A 16,225-nucleotide genomic window follows, 5' to 3' on the forward strand; every position below is an offset into this window, starting at 1 on the left:
TAAATTAAAGGAAAAAAAAAAAGTAAAACTATATAAAAATCTAGCATTCCTCATCCTTAATTAAACCCCTGGAAAGAGACAAATCTTATACTGAAATGTGTGGGAATTTCTCTCAAGAAACAACCTTTGACTTCAGGAAGTGTACTATAGAAACCACGTCAAAGTGGGTTATTTGACATGGGTGACAGGGCGTCAGGAGATGTATCGCTCTCCTTTGACTGTAGAGAAAGCCTCTGGACTATTCTGTCTTGCAGTACTATGACATTTTCAGAAGACTGAAGTTGGGAGAGATAAATGTGTTCTTTTTCTCGTCATATATGGCAAGGATTTCTGATGTCTACAGGGAGACAAGAGGGAAGGTTAGTTAGGTGGAGTTTGATGAAGGGGTTGTATAAAACTGTGCTGAAGTAGTATTAACACAGACTTCCACTGGTTGAGGCACCTTTTCTTGAAATGCAAAACTAGGAGAAAAACTAGGAGAAATTGCTGTGGTGGTTTATACTGATTTTTTGTTCCTATGTCAGTCTCAGTGAAACAGATCAAGCTATGGGTTGTCCTTAATTTTTGTCATTAAGCAGTACCAAAGTAAAACGGCTTCAGTCATGCAGACTGATCCACTGCTGCTAGTTTCATGAGCAAGGCCAGCGGTATTTGCTATTATATTGGGACTGAAAACTCTCTGAAGAAGGAAATTGTAATTTAATTTATCTAAAAAGTGCAATTCATTCATGTGTCACCATACAAATGAAAGTAATACAACCACAAGGAGTTTATTTTTTATTTCTCTGTGGATAATTAATTAACTTACATAGGAAAAAATGTCATTTGAAACAAAGAAAGAACAAAGAAAGAACAAAAAAGGAAAGATAAGACAAATTAACACTGAAAACACTGAAAGTACTTTCTATTAATTCTTCTAGGGACAGAATACTCTTACTAATAGTTTTTAAATACACTATCATAAGCTTATTATGCCTTTTAAAAATGATGTCTAGATGTTGAAGGTGACTTCACATATAAAATTGTAGTATTTCAATGTCTTAGAAGTCTAATTTTTGCGTTTTTATGAAATCTTTCTTCAATCTACATATGCCAAGAGCTATTTTTTCTTCCCCATGAGAAGTTGTCACCATCAAAAGTAGCCATTAAAAAGATTTGCAGGTAAATAGCAGTAGTACATATACAGGATGGAATTATTTATGGAGGGCAGACAGCACCATACTCGAACCTGATCAGACAGACTGTGTTGCAGTCCTAGCTCAACAGCAGATTCAAGCCACAGTGGGAATTACTAACAAAACCAACCCTTAATTCTCAGGCTTCTTTTCCCACAAATTGATCAGTTGTGAGCTGTTGTGCCACTGTCATTGTGGGCTCACAGTGAAGCTGCGTTCATTTTCCGTTCCCTCACTGCGCGGAAAAGACAGACTGAACAGGACACTGATTTTTGCTGCCTTTCTTCCCTGTACCCAAGAATGTCTTTGTATTCCTGCTTGAGGGACCAGAAAAAGGAGATTTGCTGTTATCCAGGTCTCCAGTTAAGAAAGAGAGAAAGAAAGAGAGAGAGGGAGAGAGGGAGAAGAAGAAGAAAGGAAGAAGAAAGGGAGGGAGGGAGGGAGGAAGGAAGGAAGGAAGAGTGAGAGCTTTATCCATCATATCGGCTGAAAATATCTTGTGAGATTGTCTTGCCTATGGTAGCAAAGCAGGTAACAGAGGGAGGGGGATAGCAAAGACCAATTTAGCAACACCCCATGGGACCAAGTATGCAATTAAGCTCCTTTTCTGCAAAGTAACACACTGTTTTGTGGATGAAGCAGTACCCCGGTGTGAGCCACAGTTGGTTCAGTGATACTAAACTTCATTAGAGTCATGAGCTCAGACAGAGTAGTGCCACTCACAGCTCTGGGGAGCACAATACAGTGTGGCAGTTTTGTTTGTTTTTGGAAAGAGGGACAGATACAGGATTTTAGCCTGGTAACATTTTTTAAGCATCTTTATTTTCATCCTTATTTTTTTGTACTCCATGATTTTGCCCAGCAATTTCTTCTCTATGTACAGCTGCTCGTTCACATTCTTTTCAGTGTGTGGGTGGTTTCAGGCTGTAGGCAATACTACAGCTGTAGACAATACAGGCAGGAATCAGATGTTTGATAATTCCTTTCTGCAGAGTGCTGTTTCTTTGATTGTTTACGTGCCAGTTTTTGGTTGGGGAGGGGTGCTTTTATAAACTCATAAAATTAAAATAATCAAAGTAGGCTGAAGGGAATCTGATGGTAGGGAAGGACAGAAGTAAAGTAACTAGATGTGGATGAGAAATGCAGATGTCTCACCAACTCATGTATATTTCACTGCAGTGCATAAACAGAATTCATACTATCATCATGGTGTTCATATCAACAAATGCTTTCTCAACATGTGATTTCCACGTTACACACCCTTGCACATGCCTCTGCTCTCGAGGTGCTAGGCAAGTTACTGCTTTGGACACTGAAGACATGTATCAGCAGCTACTTAAAAATGTGTAAATTGTTACTCAAAATTTTTCCAAACTTCAGAAATGAGTAATGCAGTGCAAAGTTGTTCCATGTTTGTAACATTATATATTCCACCTATAGCTGTGGGATGCAGTCTTTAAGGAAGATGACTGTACTGACTGCCAGGCACCTGCAGTGGAAAATTTACAGATTTATGCTTCCTTCAGTGTTATGTGTTCATCAAACGTTCTGTAGTATCACACATGCAACACTTTTTCCTGCAAGGCAGAACGAACCTCAAGTAGGAGTGAGCTGATTCATACAGTATATATCTAAATTTTTGTTTCCTTTGTTTTTCTTGTAATTTTGTGTAAGGAATTGTGACACCTTATCCTGCTGACCTGCAAACTTTCCTTTAAGGCATTTCAGTGGAAAAAAGCTTGGATGTCCAGTATAGTGTTACTATGTGATAGATTGACCTTGGCTGGATGCCATGTGCCCACCAAGCTGCTCTATCACTCCCCTCCTCAGCAGGACAGTAGGGGGGAAAATAAGATGGAAAAAGCTCATGGCTCAAGAGAAAGACAGTTTAGTAAAGCAAAAGTGAAGGCTGCTCAGAGAAGCAAAGGAAAACAAGATATTTATTCTCTGCTTCCCATCAGCAGTTGATGTCCAGCCTCTTCCTGGGAAGCAGGGCTTCAGAATACATAGCGATTGCTCTGGAAAACAAACATCATAATAGCGAATGCCCCCTTTCCTCCTTCTTTCTCTTAGCTTTTATTGCTGAGCAGACGTCATGTGTTACGGAATATCCCTTTGGTCAGTTTGGGTCGGCTGTCCTGGCCGTGTCCCCTCCCAAGATCTTGCCCACCCCCAGCCTGGTGGTGAGGGGGGATGTTAGAGGCACAGCCTTGAGGCTGTGCCAGCACTGCTCAGCAGCAGCCAAAGCACTGCTGTGTTACCGACACCTTTCTCGCTACCGGTATAAAGCACAGCACTATCAGGGCTGCTATGGGGAAAATTAACTCCGTCTCAGCCAGACCCAATACATACTAATATATAGCTATTATTTAGAAATGAGACTAGAATGCGGTTCATATAATTCTGGCAGAATACACAAAGCTTCTACACGGGAACATAAATGACATCCAGTATTTGTACTGTATCTTGCTGCTATTACAGAAGCCAATATAAATTCTGTACACAGAATAGCAACCATCCTCAATAAAAATCAAGCTCTATGTGCTGATTCCTCTACAGAATACTATTGTAGAGACTACAGACTGATTTCTCCACAGACAATAGTACATTGAGCATTATCCAAATAACAACTCAAATCTAGTGTATTTCCTCTGACTTGTGGAGATGGGATTCATTTGGTCCTTTGCAATATGTTTGTCAAAGCAAAGGGGAAAAAGGATAATTTGTTCTATTTATGGGAAAGCTTTTATAAGGGAAAACTGTCATTATTGTGCACGTTCATGATGAACATTGCCATATAATTCATACCACAGACTCTTGACTAGTTACAGAATTGTGCATAGTGACGAATATTAGCCCCTTGGTCCATAACAACATATATTTAAATGGCATGAGTTCCATATGTCTGGTTCACAAATAATTTGTTGTATGCAAAAAATAATGATAATAAAAATATTAGTACAGAACAGGTGCAGTTATTTGGCTGAGCTGTGTTTTCTTTGCAGTACCCTAATTCCACCATTTCAATGGCACCACCTGTCAGACAAATAATAGCAAAGCACTTTATAACCTGTGCTGATTTTACTCTCATTTAAGCTAATAGCCTGCTCTGAATAGGTGCTCTAGCCCTGCAGCTCCCAGCGATGTCATTATGAACTGCGGGTGCTCAAAACCTCTTCAGACTGGGCCGTGAATCCTTATTTGCAGCGTATGCTTTAGCATGAAGTTGTCAAGCTTGTTGGCACAGAAGGTTTTGACACAAGCTCTTTTCCTTTCATTGAAAATAAATGCCTATTTGTGCTTCATAGCTTTAGTTCGTAAGCTCTCCACTGCAGAGACTGTCTTGATTTTTGTGCCCTGCACAATGGCAGTAATATTGTTGGCTTTCAAACAGTAAAATAGAAGGATAACCCTTTTGCAGCTTCCTACAGGCACTGCAGAACTTCTTAATCATGCCTTAGCAATAGAGTTCATCAGTAATGCTTTGCAAAGAAGCTGAAATAGTCACGAGGCAAACTACTTGCCAAAACAGCTCTAAACTGGGGAGGAGGCAAGGTACAGCCAGACTGAATCCAGTCTCTATATACCTGTAGCAAGATGATCAGAGGAGCAACAGTCTGAGACAATGAAAACACGTGTATGGTGTTTTCTGATTATGGTTTGAAAAGATCTGAAGTCTCCGTAGAACAGACTAGGCAGTGATCTGGAATATGAGGGGAGTCCACAGCTCCTCCTAGTTTAGTATCATCAGCAAACTCAATGTACATTTTATTCCCGCACCCAGAACATTTCTCAAAACATTAAAGAGCCCTGGCCCTAAAACTGAGCTGTGGGGAACCCCACTGATGACTGGCCACCGGCCTGATGTAACCCCATTTACCATAACTCTTTGAGCCCGAGCTATAAGCCAGTTGCTCACCCAATGTATTATGGACTCATCTAGCTGCATGCTGAACATTTTGTCTAGAGCATACTGGGAGAGACAGTATCAAAAGCTTTGCTAAAGTCTAAAAACTAGGCAGAACGTGTTATCTGGATTGCTGGAGCTCTTCGTAAATAGACTACACAGACTCCTTACAGGAAGGTCATACATAGATGCTTCAATCTAGTGAACTAGTCAGCCTAATGAACTAAAGAAGTCTTCCTGCGGTTCCATTTTCTGTAATTCCATGCAACTTTACAATTAGAATTAACTGTATAAAGCTCTGAATCAAACTTCTGTATCATATTAGGTTTTCTCTGAAGCTGTTTCTGTCTTGAAAATTGTGGTCCATGCAGGAACAAAAAAGTGTGTGTGGTGGAAGTTCCCTTCAACAGGTTGAACAGCTTATGTGGATGCAGGCCTAAATATATCTGTATACGATAAGTAACATTAAATGTGGCCGGCATTACCATACTTGCTACTTTAAAAAGAGAATTTTCTCCTGTACATAAACCTGTTCTAACAGTGTCTTGATTCATCTCATTTTGGACAGACATACTTTACATTCAAACTGATTTTGGTATTCTGGCTCTGCTTCTATCAACAACTTGCTTCTCCAAGGAAGTGGGAAGTTCATCCCCACGCAGGTAACAATTGCTAGGGCTATGCTGCAGGCACCTCTTAAGACCACAGGGCTTGAGTGATTCATAGGAATGTGCTGACTCTCTGCTGACTTGTGATTTTCATTCAAGCAAGAAGAACCTTGTCCTTAAGTAGTTGCAGTATAGGATGGGAAATGTCAGAGTGAAGTCAGTCAATTTCTTGGTGCTTTAAGAGAGATTAATTCAAGAGACATTTGTTTTTCCCTTGCGAAAGAACGGAAAATTTTCCACCCATCTTTCATGGAAAGATGATTTATTTTTTCCAGCTCTGTGTCAGAGACAGAAGCTTTGATACAGGTAGGTTAATCAAAGAGACTTTATCATCGATCACAGCCAAACAGTTTCGTAAGTGCAGTTTTCCCCCATGTCCCCAGACAAAAGACATTGTGTCGTCCTAATACAAGGGCAAAACCACAACTTCACAAGTAAAACTAAATACAGCTTCAGCTGTGCATGTTTCAGTAAAAAGAGAGAAAGAAAAAAAAACCTTTGTTATCAAATTATTGTAGTTGGATTCACCTTGCTTGTTTTTTGGTGCTATCTGATACCTTTAGGTATCAGATATCACCATGAAGCTGTAATTAAATGTACTTTGAAACCTACAGTGTACTTTTATTTTGCTCTGCTGAAGGCCTCATCAGGATGGACAGCCTTTTGGACAATGGGAGATAACTGGAAACAGACCTGTATTTTGTGTGAACTTCCTCATGAAGTTAGGCATTTTGCCAATGGATAACACACTTTTCTTGTTTCCCTAACCCTAACCCCAGCAACATACATGCAAAAATGTGTGAAGTTAAAAATAAAAGTGTTATTCCTGAAACAATGTCCTGCCTGAGTTCAGCGGCATGCATATTCATATCAATATTTTGATTCCATATCGGCACTTTTACTGTTTAAGGCTATTGCTGAATTTGGGTGGCTTGATAGTCAAGGTAATAACAAATCTGAGCTGCAAGGGTGAAATGTTCTGCAATAATCTAAATGTAGTGACCCTCCAGGCGTGCTGCACAAGTCACTAAATCCCTATTTGTTCTTATAAAGGCTGGAAGATCTGTTCTTGGAACAACAGAATGATAAAATATTTATTCTTCTGTTTCTCTGGTTAACAGCCCAACTTTGTGTCTAATGCTGAGGGGGTATCTAAAATATCGTTACAAATTAATAGACCACTATCTGTATTCCCCATTTAACAAAAATAACTGGATAAAGCAAGAAAAATGAATAAATAAAGTAGAACTGTATTTGCCAGGAACCGCTGCAAGTAATCATTTTCTGACCTGGAGTAGATTTTATGATGTAAATTTATACCTTTCTACACTCAACTCTCTGCTTATGGTTGCAGCTTTATATCATTCTACTCAGCTGTAGGACAAGGGGTTTCTCTTGTTATTAAGCTGTAAACACTTTGAGGCAGATGCTGTCTTTTTTTTTTTTTTTTCTCATGTGTCAATGTAGCTCTTGGGACAGTGGAGTCATGACCAAAGTTTGGGGCTCCCAGTGACACTGCAGCGTGCAATGTTCTTTTGGCTCTGTAGCACAGTGCTTTTTCCTGGTTGTTGCAGTGTATCACCTCATCAGTGCTCTAGCACTGTCTGCTGCTTTTTGCTACCCTGCCAAAGGGTTCTCAGGCTGAAGAGCCAGCATTTGAAGTATGGTTTCAGCTTGCAGACTCCCTTGCTGTCCTTTACAGCTGAAAGGGCATCTCAATGCTTGGTCACCTTGAGGGCAAATTACTGGAAAGAGTCACCAATGTAGACATTGTCTCTTTCTTTTTAAAAAGTGAGCTAAAGGTCGAATTCTGCTTCACGTGGAGTACTTTTACTCCCGTTGCATACCATTGACCACATTTCTACCTATCAGCAAAAGCTGACGAAGGGGCAGAACGCACCTCATAAGTGGTTTTGACACTGCTGAGTTACATAAGCCTGCTTTGTTTCAGGCAATTCTGAGACATTTCCAGATAAACCATTGCCTGTAGGTTGGCCACATTGCAGTGCTTTGTTGCTAAACACTGTGGAAGATCTCTCTGCATCATCCTTTTTATCTGTGGCCTAAGGAGAACAGGGACTGTGCTTATGACTTGTCAGGTTGTTTTTTCTGCCTTATCATTCCTCACCACAGGATCTTTTCAGAGGGGGTCATGGGCATCAGCCAGGCATCTCTTTCCTATTGGCTGCCTCTTGGATACGATGCTTTCCAATATGTTCTGCTTAGTACCTCCTCGCTTGTCCAATACAACCCCAGGGATGAAGGAGGTCATAGCAATGTCTTCAACATCCCTGATTCTCACAATCTGCTACCTCAAGATTTATGGAGATGCAATTCCCACAAGAAGGGAAGACATCTGCTCAAATGTTTTCCTGTCAGTTTTTGGAAGTCTATGTGAAAAAATGTGGTCTTGTTTTTAACAGGCATACTTAAGGGTGAAGTTTCCAGTAGTTTCCATGGTTTCAGCTTAAAAGGGCTAGTGCACAGAGTATATATTTAGGAACCCTTTAATTTTGGCTTCAGATTTTCATGTGATTTGAACATGAGATAGGCTGGCAGGTGGGAGGTGAGTATTTCCTTGCTGGTCTACGTACCGTGCTAGCCAAGGGAGTCACAGTTTAGGACAGAAAGTGCTTCTAGAAATATAACAGAAATGAATTTACATTTCTCAGTGATAAGGTAGCTTCTTTGCTTGCACTGTAAATGGCCTTCAGACACAAACTTTGTTACAAGCCATTGCATGCCGACAAACAAAGGAAAAACATGGAGATTTGACAGTCCCTAGGCGATCCTCAGGATATTGGACAGTGCTGATAAATTTTGCTAATGATCATGTCACACAGAGAATGCACTAAGACTGAAATAAAAGGGAGTTTGCTCATCAGAAGTCTTGTTTCTTATTCTAGTCAGGCTATCTGGGTGACAATGAGTCACCTAGCATTTAAATAACCGATGGCAATGTGTTAACTAACTGAAAACGTAGATCATGGAATAGAGATTTATAAACTACATTTTGTACTCATTGCTAAAGGTAACTCTTGGAAATCTAATAATTGTTAACAAGTAATTACACATTTAAAATTTATGTTTAATAGGATCTACCTTGGAGGAGTATTAAGAGAATTAATTAGTTAATGTTTGTCCATCACAATGTGAAGTGCTATACGAACCTTAGCTATTGTTATTAGCTAGTTTATTAAATTTGCTCTTTGCGCATACCTGGTACTATGAACTTTTCCAGCTCAGTGTTTCAACATTTTAGGAGAAAAGTGGATAGATTTCAGTTGTGGATTCTGATTCGGAACCCAGTATGGCCACATTTTGTTTTCACATAAACACAAAAAGTTCTTTTTTTGTTGTTGTATTTTTCGGGGGGTTTAAGGGGAATGGGAGGTAGGTTTGTATTGTTTGGTTTTTGTTTGGTTTTTTTTTTTTTCCCCCAGCAATAGCTTTGATTTATCTGTGGAACTGGAATTTTGAGTCTGCAATATTAGTCCTTAAACCAGAACACCATTACTATGCAGAAATTAGAAAGAAATTTTTAAAACTACAAAAATTTTACAATGTGATGAAGAACAGATTAATCCTCAGCACAGGCGTGAGGAAATAAAAATGTAGGTTCTTTTTCAGTATTTCAGGCAAACACTTTACTTAAACTTTGGGGCATCCACCCAAAATGTGAAATTCAAGAGTTATTTTCAATAGATGCTATGAAAGGGTAACAGGAGCCAAAGAGATCCAATTACCTTTATGATGAAAGTATTATATTCAGTACCACTTCAGTACCCCCTATTTATGGGTAAGAGGAGGAGCACCTGTTCTTAAAGAAATTTTTACTATGATGTTCCTTGAGATTGCAGCTACCACAACTAAACTCTGTAGACCATGTTTCATTTCTTCTTTAAATAATCAGAAACCAGTAAACATGAGAGGCAGAAGCATTTTTTCCTCCATTTTGGGTATTTAAACTATCTCTGTGGCTTGGCTTGCTCTAGTTTTCCGCTGCATGATACGAGGCAGTCAGAGTGAAGCTCTAATGCACTTGGCAAGCAAATACCATCTTTCATCCAAGTATCTCAAAGAGGTTAACCAATTAGTAAGACTCCACAATTCTCTGTGAAGTTCTGTGTTAACAGCCATTTTTCAGAGAGTACACCTGAGATATACAGAGGCTACATGGCTTGTTCAACACATTCCTCCGGCCCTGACAAAGCTGGATTGGATTTTACAACTTCCCCCCCCCACCTTCCCCTCGCCCCTGTCTTTTTCGTACTAACTACTCCCTCACCCACATACAAACACAAATGAAAAAAACCCACATCAATACCAAAAAACAACCCCAACCAAAAAAAAACTTTTAATGACAAAAAACAACACTGGTGCCATCTGAAAAGATACCGGCTGATCTTACTCAGTATTTTTTGTCACTTAGACCGTGCCTTTTTAGTAAAACTGTATTCTTGAAGAGCTAGACATTTCCCCTGTTTTCTATTTTTCTTATTAACTCTCCTTTCTCTAACTAAGAATCCTAATATTTTATGCTAAATGATGAAAAGCAGTTGTCCTGCTGCTGTGGGATTTGCTTCTAACTTTGTATGTCATTATATCTCAGTAAGTCAATATGGAATATCAGCTTGAAATCAACGTGTCCATTGTGCTTAGTGTTTAGTCATTACTGAAGAAAGTAACATTTTAGGCTATTTGCTTCATCTGTAAAATGTATTTGTATTTATACTTTCTGTATCAGTTTGTTTCCCACATCAGCTGAAGTGATTTGTACAGGTCTTCACAGAAATTACGTATTCATCTCAACACGTGTAAGCAAAGTTGTCTCATTACTAAACTTTATACAGCTGATAAAAATAAACTGGATTCATACTCAAGTCATATTTAATGAAGAGGATAAAGATAAATCAGTAAAATCTTGAAGAACTCTCCTTTTCCTGAACAATTTGACTAGATATTCTGGAAACTTGTCTTGGGGCTTTCAGTTTGTTGTAACGGATTTGAGCAGAATCATTAGTTCCCTGTTTGAGGTTTTTTGTATTTTTTTTTTCCAGGGGAGTGGCCTATATTATATTTTGTTAATCAAACTTTCTATTGTTGTTTCCACTGTAGATAATGTCCACTTGTAATGATAAAGCCGGGCAGAAGATACTAAACTTTAAATCCGTTGTTGGTCAACCTTGTTCAGAGTTGACTTATGTGTCATCAGTAGCTTTTTTATGTACTTATTTGTTTGCTTTTGTCAGTGGTAAGAATAAGAGGCAAAATCAGATAGAAAAGTAAACATATATATTCTGTGTCTTTCATTACATGTAAGAAAAATGTGGGATGAGTCAAGTTCATTGAAAAGTTCAGTTTTGGGAATATCAGGGCAGAATTAGTTTCCTGAAATTTCCAGGTTTTGTTTTCTGGGAAAGCTGATGTGTGTGAATTATTTAGGAAGAAAAAAATTTCTTATGTAACATGTCAGCCATGGAAGCATGAGTGCATATTGGAATGGTTCAGGGCAGATTAAATTACTGATTCATAGGTCTCAAAATACCCACTGTTAGTTGTTGTGTTTAAAAATTTTTGAATTCTAAAAATAACGTGCTGATTATAAAGATGAAGTTCAGTGGATTCCAGGGAAAGAACTGCAAGAAAGAAGAGGGAAAAAAGGCGTTTTAATCATCAACATTTTTTTGCAGAAACTAGAGAGTACTGTGAAGACAATATAGCTTACATTTCCACTTCTATTATGCTGGTTTGATGCCAGTTTACTTTAATGCAGCTACTACCTTGTCATAAAACAGAGCTTCAGCACTTTCTCCCATTTATCCCCTCTCCATCTAACTGTATTCTAAATATGAAAGCTATCGTAAGGACTTACGTATGTTTTTGTAACCTTTCATAGGTCCGAGGAGGCTTGTTTCTCATGAGGCTCGGTTCTCATCCCCGAGGCTAACTTGTGCTCAGACGATAAGGTTCCGAGCTGTGAGGACATGCAGGATTATGTCAAGCAGCCTACATACAGTGGGACATTTTTTTTCACAGCACACAGCCTAGTCTATTTTTAAATAGTCTTAACTAGCCCTAGTCTCTGAACTTTCTGATAGTTAGCAAAGTAATTCTTTACAAAAAAATAGAAAAAAAAAATCTAGCCTGCAGATGCATTTAGATAATTCGAACTGGGCTGAATTTGGCTTCTTCCTTTGTTTTTTTCAATATTTCTGGTCATTTATCATGTCCAGGTTCACAATCTTCATTCCTTCATTAATCTGGGGGGAGGCAGAGGTGTTGTGTATATTTCAGGTATTGCCTTTGTGCTTTAGCTGGTTTGTTACATTGCTTTCCTTTTGGGTTGCTTTATATTTATTTCTTGAACCTTTCTCATCCACATCTGTTAGCTTGGAGTAGAAAGCTGTATAAAGTTCCTAATCCATAGGCATGAGAATATGTGGAATGCAGACAACGTAGAATAAGAAAAGCAGCAAAAAATTTTGTGTTCTGTTTTACAAGCTGTAAGGTTATTGCTGTGATATGAGGATGCAATGAGATCATAGGTGGTATTTAAAAGGTGGTTTTGTACAGGCTTTAATGAATGTCCTTGCTCCACACAGGGCACTGCAGGATTGCACTAGACTAATTGCCCTAGACTAATGGCAGTAGGGTTGGATATCATTTGCACCAGCCTCCAAGATGCTTGATATTCATTGCATGTCTGCGCCTTCTTGCAAGGCTGCAGGAAGGGGGATGGAGCCAGACTCATTTCAGTGGTTCCCAGTGACAGGACGAGGGGCAACAGGCACAAGTTGGAACACAGGAAGTTCCATTCAAATACAAGAAAAAACGTCTTTAGGGTGAGGGTGACAGAGCACTGGCACAGGCTGCCCAGGGAGGTTGTGGAGTCCCCTTCCCTGGAGATTTTCAAGACCCGCCTGGATGCAGTCCTGAGTAATGTGCTCTGGGCACTCCTGCTTTGGCAGGGGAGTTGGGCTAGATGATCTCTAGAGGTCCCTTTCAACTCTGATAATTCTGTGATTCCAAGATTTTCCCCAGCAATGTTGTCAGGGGTTGCCAGAGAAGTTTGCAGAGTCCCTCAGGGGTCAAGCCTCCTGTTTTACCCTTGTGGGCCTGATGCAAGCTGCTATGCCCTCCTCAAAGACTGTAGCAGCTGGTGGGCTATATGGATGTGTCTGATGCCTATAATCCCATCCAGTTTGCAGCACCATTTGTGGGTGCTTAGCTTTACAGAGAGAGTGTGCCTTGATATGAGCTAAGGTTAACCTTAGCCTTCTTCAGAAATTTCTATAGGGCAATAAATGTGTGTAATGTGGAATTCATATGTAAAAAGAAAGATTCCTAGGATGGGTGCTATTTTGAGCTGTTTTTAACTTGATTTTATGTGTTTGGATTGATATAGATTAGACAGGGCAGAATACTTAGCATGGTGGCTATATCACGTGACTAAGCAAATCCACTATTTTCTCTTTCATTAAACCGTCCATGCACTGCCATTTTCACAGAGGTTATTTACGAACTTGTAAGTTCACCTCCATGTCTCCAGGTGTCAGGCTGCATGGTGTGCCCTACTCTTATGCTAGTACCTGATGGCATCAGTGAGTACACCTGTGGGAGGTGCGCCCTGATACAGGAACTGCGCAGCTTAGTGGCAGAGCTCCAGGAGGAGGTGGGAGGTTGAGAGACAGATAGACTATTGGAACTGCACCCTACCATCCGTGGGACAGGCCTGTCAGACAGAACACATGAGACGGAGGATTTCTTATCTTCTCTCTACCCAGCAGAACATGGTGACTTAGGGATAGGGGGTAATGGTGACAGGTTCCTACATGGCACAGAAGGCACATCTCCATGACCACCCCACCTTCCCAGGTGCCCTAGCATGATTGGTGCGAGACTCTGCAAGTGGAACCAAACAATGATGAGGATGATGGTTCATCTAGGTTGGATTTGTCGCCGAGGTTAAATTGGCCTACGCCCTGTGTCAAAACCACTTCTATAAAGAAAAAAAGATGGGTCATTGTCAGAGGAGACTCTCTTCTGCAGTGAATAGAAGGCCCAATATGCTGACTGGACCCTCTTTTTAGGGAAGTCTGTTGCTTCTCTGGGGCCTGGGTTAAAGATGTGAAGAGAAGACTTCCTACCCTGGTACAGCCTTTGCCATGATTGATTTTTCAGGTAGGCAGTGATAAAGTTGCAATAAGAAGTCCAAGAACAACCAAGAGAGACTTCAGGGCTTTGGGAAAACTGATTAAGGGATCAGAAGTAGAATATTGTTCTCTATCCTTCCAGTTGCAGGGAATGATGAGGGAAGAAACAAGAAGACCCAGCTGATCAATACCTGGATCCAAGACTGGTGTCACTGGCAGAATTTTGGGGTTTTGATCATGGGTCAGTCTACATGACACCAGGCCTGCTGGCGACATATGGGGTACACCTGTCTCAAAGAGGGTAAAGGATCTTTGTGCAGGAGTTAGCGGGGCTCATTGAAACAGCTTTAAAGGGGGAAAGGGATAAAACCAGGCTCGCTACAGATAACTCTGGGGGCAGCACAGCAGTATTTGAGGGACAGCATGGTAGCGAGGTCCTTCAGTCTGCCCTGTGTTGCGCTTGAGTACACTGGAGCACATCTGAATCATCCCTGGACAAATGCATGCAGCACCCTAGCCAGGTCAGCACAGGTAGGGGATAGAGCCCCATGTGGAAGCAAAGTTACAACAGTCACACAGCAATTAGGGCTTCTCCGCCCCAAAAAAGTGGGAGGCTCAGTGGCTGGATGGTTGAGCTCAAAGAGTTCTGGTGAATATGGTCCAACATAGTTGGTGGCCAGTCAAAAATTATGTTTCCCAGGGCTCAGTATTGAGGTCAGTTCTGTTCAATATTTTTATCAACGACCTGGATGAGGGGATTGAGTACGTCCTCAATAAGTTTGCAGACAACACCAATTTGGGTGGAAGTGTTGATCTGCTTGAGGGTAGGATGCCTCTCCACAGGAACGTGGACAGGCTGGATCGATGGGCCAAGGCCAATGGTATGAGGTTCAATACAGCCAAGTGCTGGGTCCTGCTCTTGGGTCACAACAACACCATGCAGCGTTACAGGCTTGGGGAAGAGTGGCTGGAAAGATGCCTGGTGGAAAAGGACTTGGGGGTGTTGGTTGACAGTCAGCTGAATATGAGCCAGCAGTGTGCCCACGTGGCCAAGAAGGCCAACAGCATCCTGGCTTGTACCAGAAACAGTGTGGCCAACAGGACTAGAGAAATAATTGTCCCCCTGTACTGGACACTGGTGAGGCCCCACCTCGAATACAGTGCAGTTTTGGACGCCTCATTACAAAAAAGACATTGAGGTGCTGGAGAAGGTCCAGAGAAGAGCAACAAAGCTGGTGAGGGGTCTGGAGCACAAGTCCTATGAGGAGTCGCTGAGGGAACTGGGGTTGTTTAGCCTGGAGAAAAGGAGGCTGAGGGGAGACCTTATTGCTCTCTACAACTAACTGAAAAGAGGTTGTAGCAAGGTGGGTGTTGGTCTCTTTTCCTAGGTAACAGGTGATAAGACAAGAGGAAATTGCCTCAAGTTGCACCAGAGGAGGCTTACATTGGGTATTAGGAGAAATTTCTTTACTGAAAGGGTTATTAAGCAATGGAACAGGTTGCTCAGGGATGTGGTTGAATCACCATCCCTGAGGGTATTTAGAAAATGTGTAGATGTGGTGCTGAGGGACATGGTTTAGGGGTGGACTTGACAGCATTAGGTTAACAGTTTTAGGCTAAGGGTCTTTTTCAACCTAAATGTTCCTATGATTCTATGATTTTTGTTAACTAACATTAAGTACTGTGTTGTGGTGAATAGATTTACTGTCAGCATCAGCAACATTTAGTTTGACACCATCAGTATTTCTGGATTTTAAATTAGATGTCCCAAAATGGGCAAAACCTTAGACTCTCAGAACTGAGTCTTATGAAGGCATCTCCAGCTTCTGTCTGTCTCTGTATTTTATTTGATGTTCTTGCCTTTGTAGGAATGGATATACCATCCTCTTTGGTGTAATAGAGTTGGTTTGGATGAGTGGGTATTTTAGGAAGGGTGTCTGGGGAGAGTGCATTAGCAAGAGCTTGGGTTGAAACCAGCAAAAATATGAATAATTAATCAGTTACTAAATTCCATCTGGTTTGTTGGTCTTTACTGAAGCAAAACTGAAACAGGGGTTACGTCTAATTGTGATTGCCCTTTGTAATGACATAGTAATGTCATTTATTGCTCAAATGGCCTACTTTTTGCCATGACTAATTAGCAAGGTAATCAATGTTAATGCTGACTTTATCAGTTACAGTAACTCACTGCTGATTTTAGGACTAATTAGTGCAAACCTTATTAGAGAAAATGCTAATAATTGGCAGTTAATAAATTCCAGACTTTTCAATAGATCTAACAGCAAAGTAACCTAGCAGAAGTTGATCATGTTAAGGGCA

The sequence above is a fragment of the Vanellus vanellus genome (assembly GCF_965231255.1).
Source record: "Vanellus vanellus genome assembly, chromosome: Z".
NCBI classification, from domain to species: Eukaryota; Metazoa; Chordata; class Aves; order Charadriiformes; family Charadriidae; genus Vanellus; species Vanellus vanellus.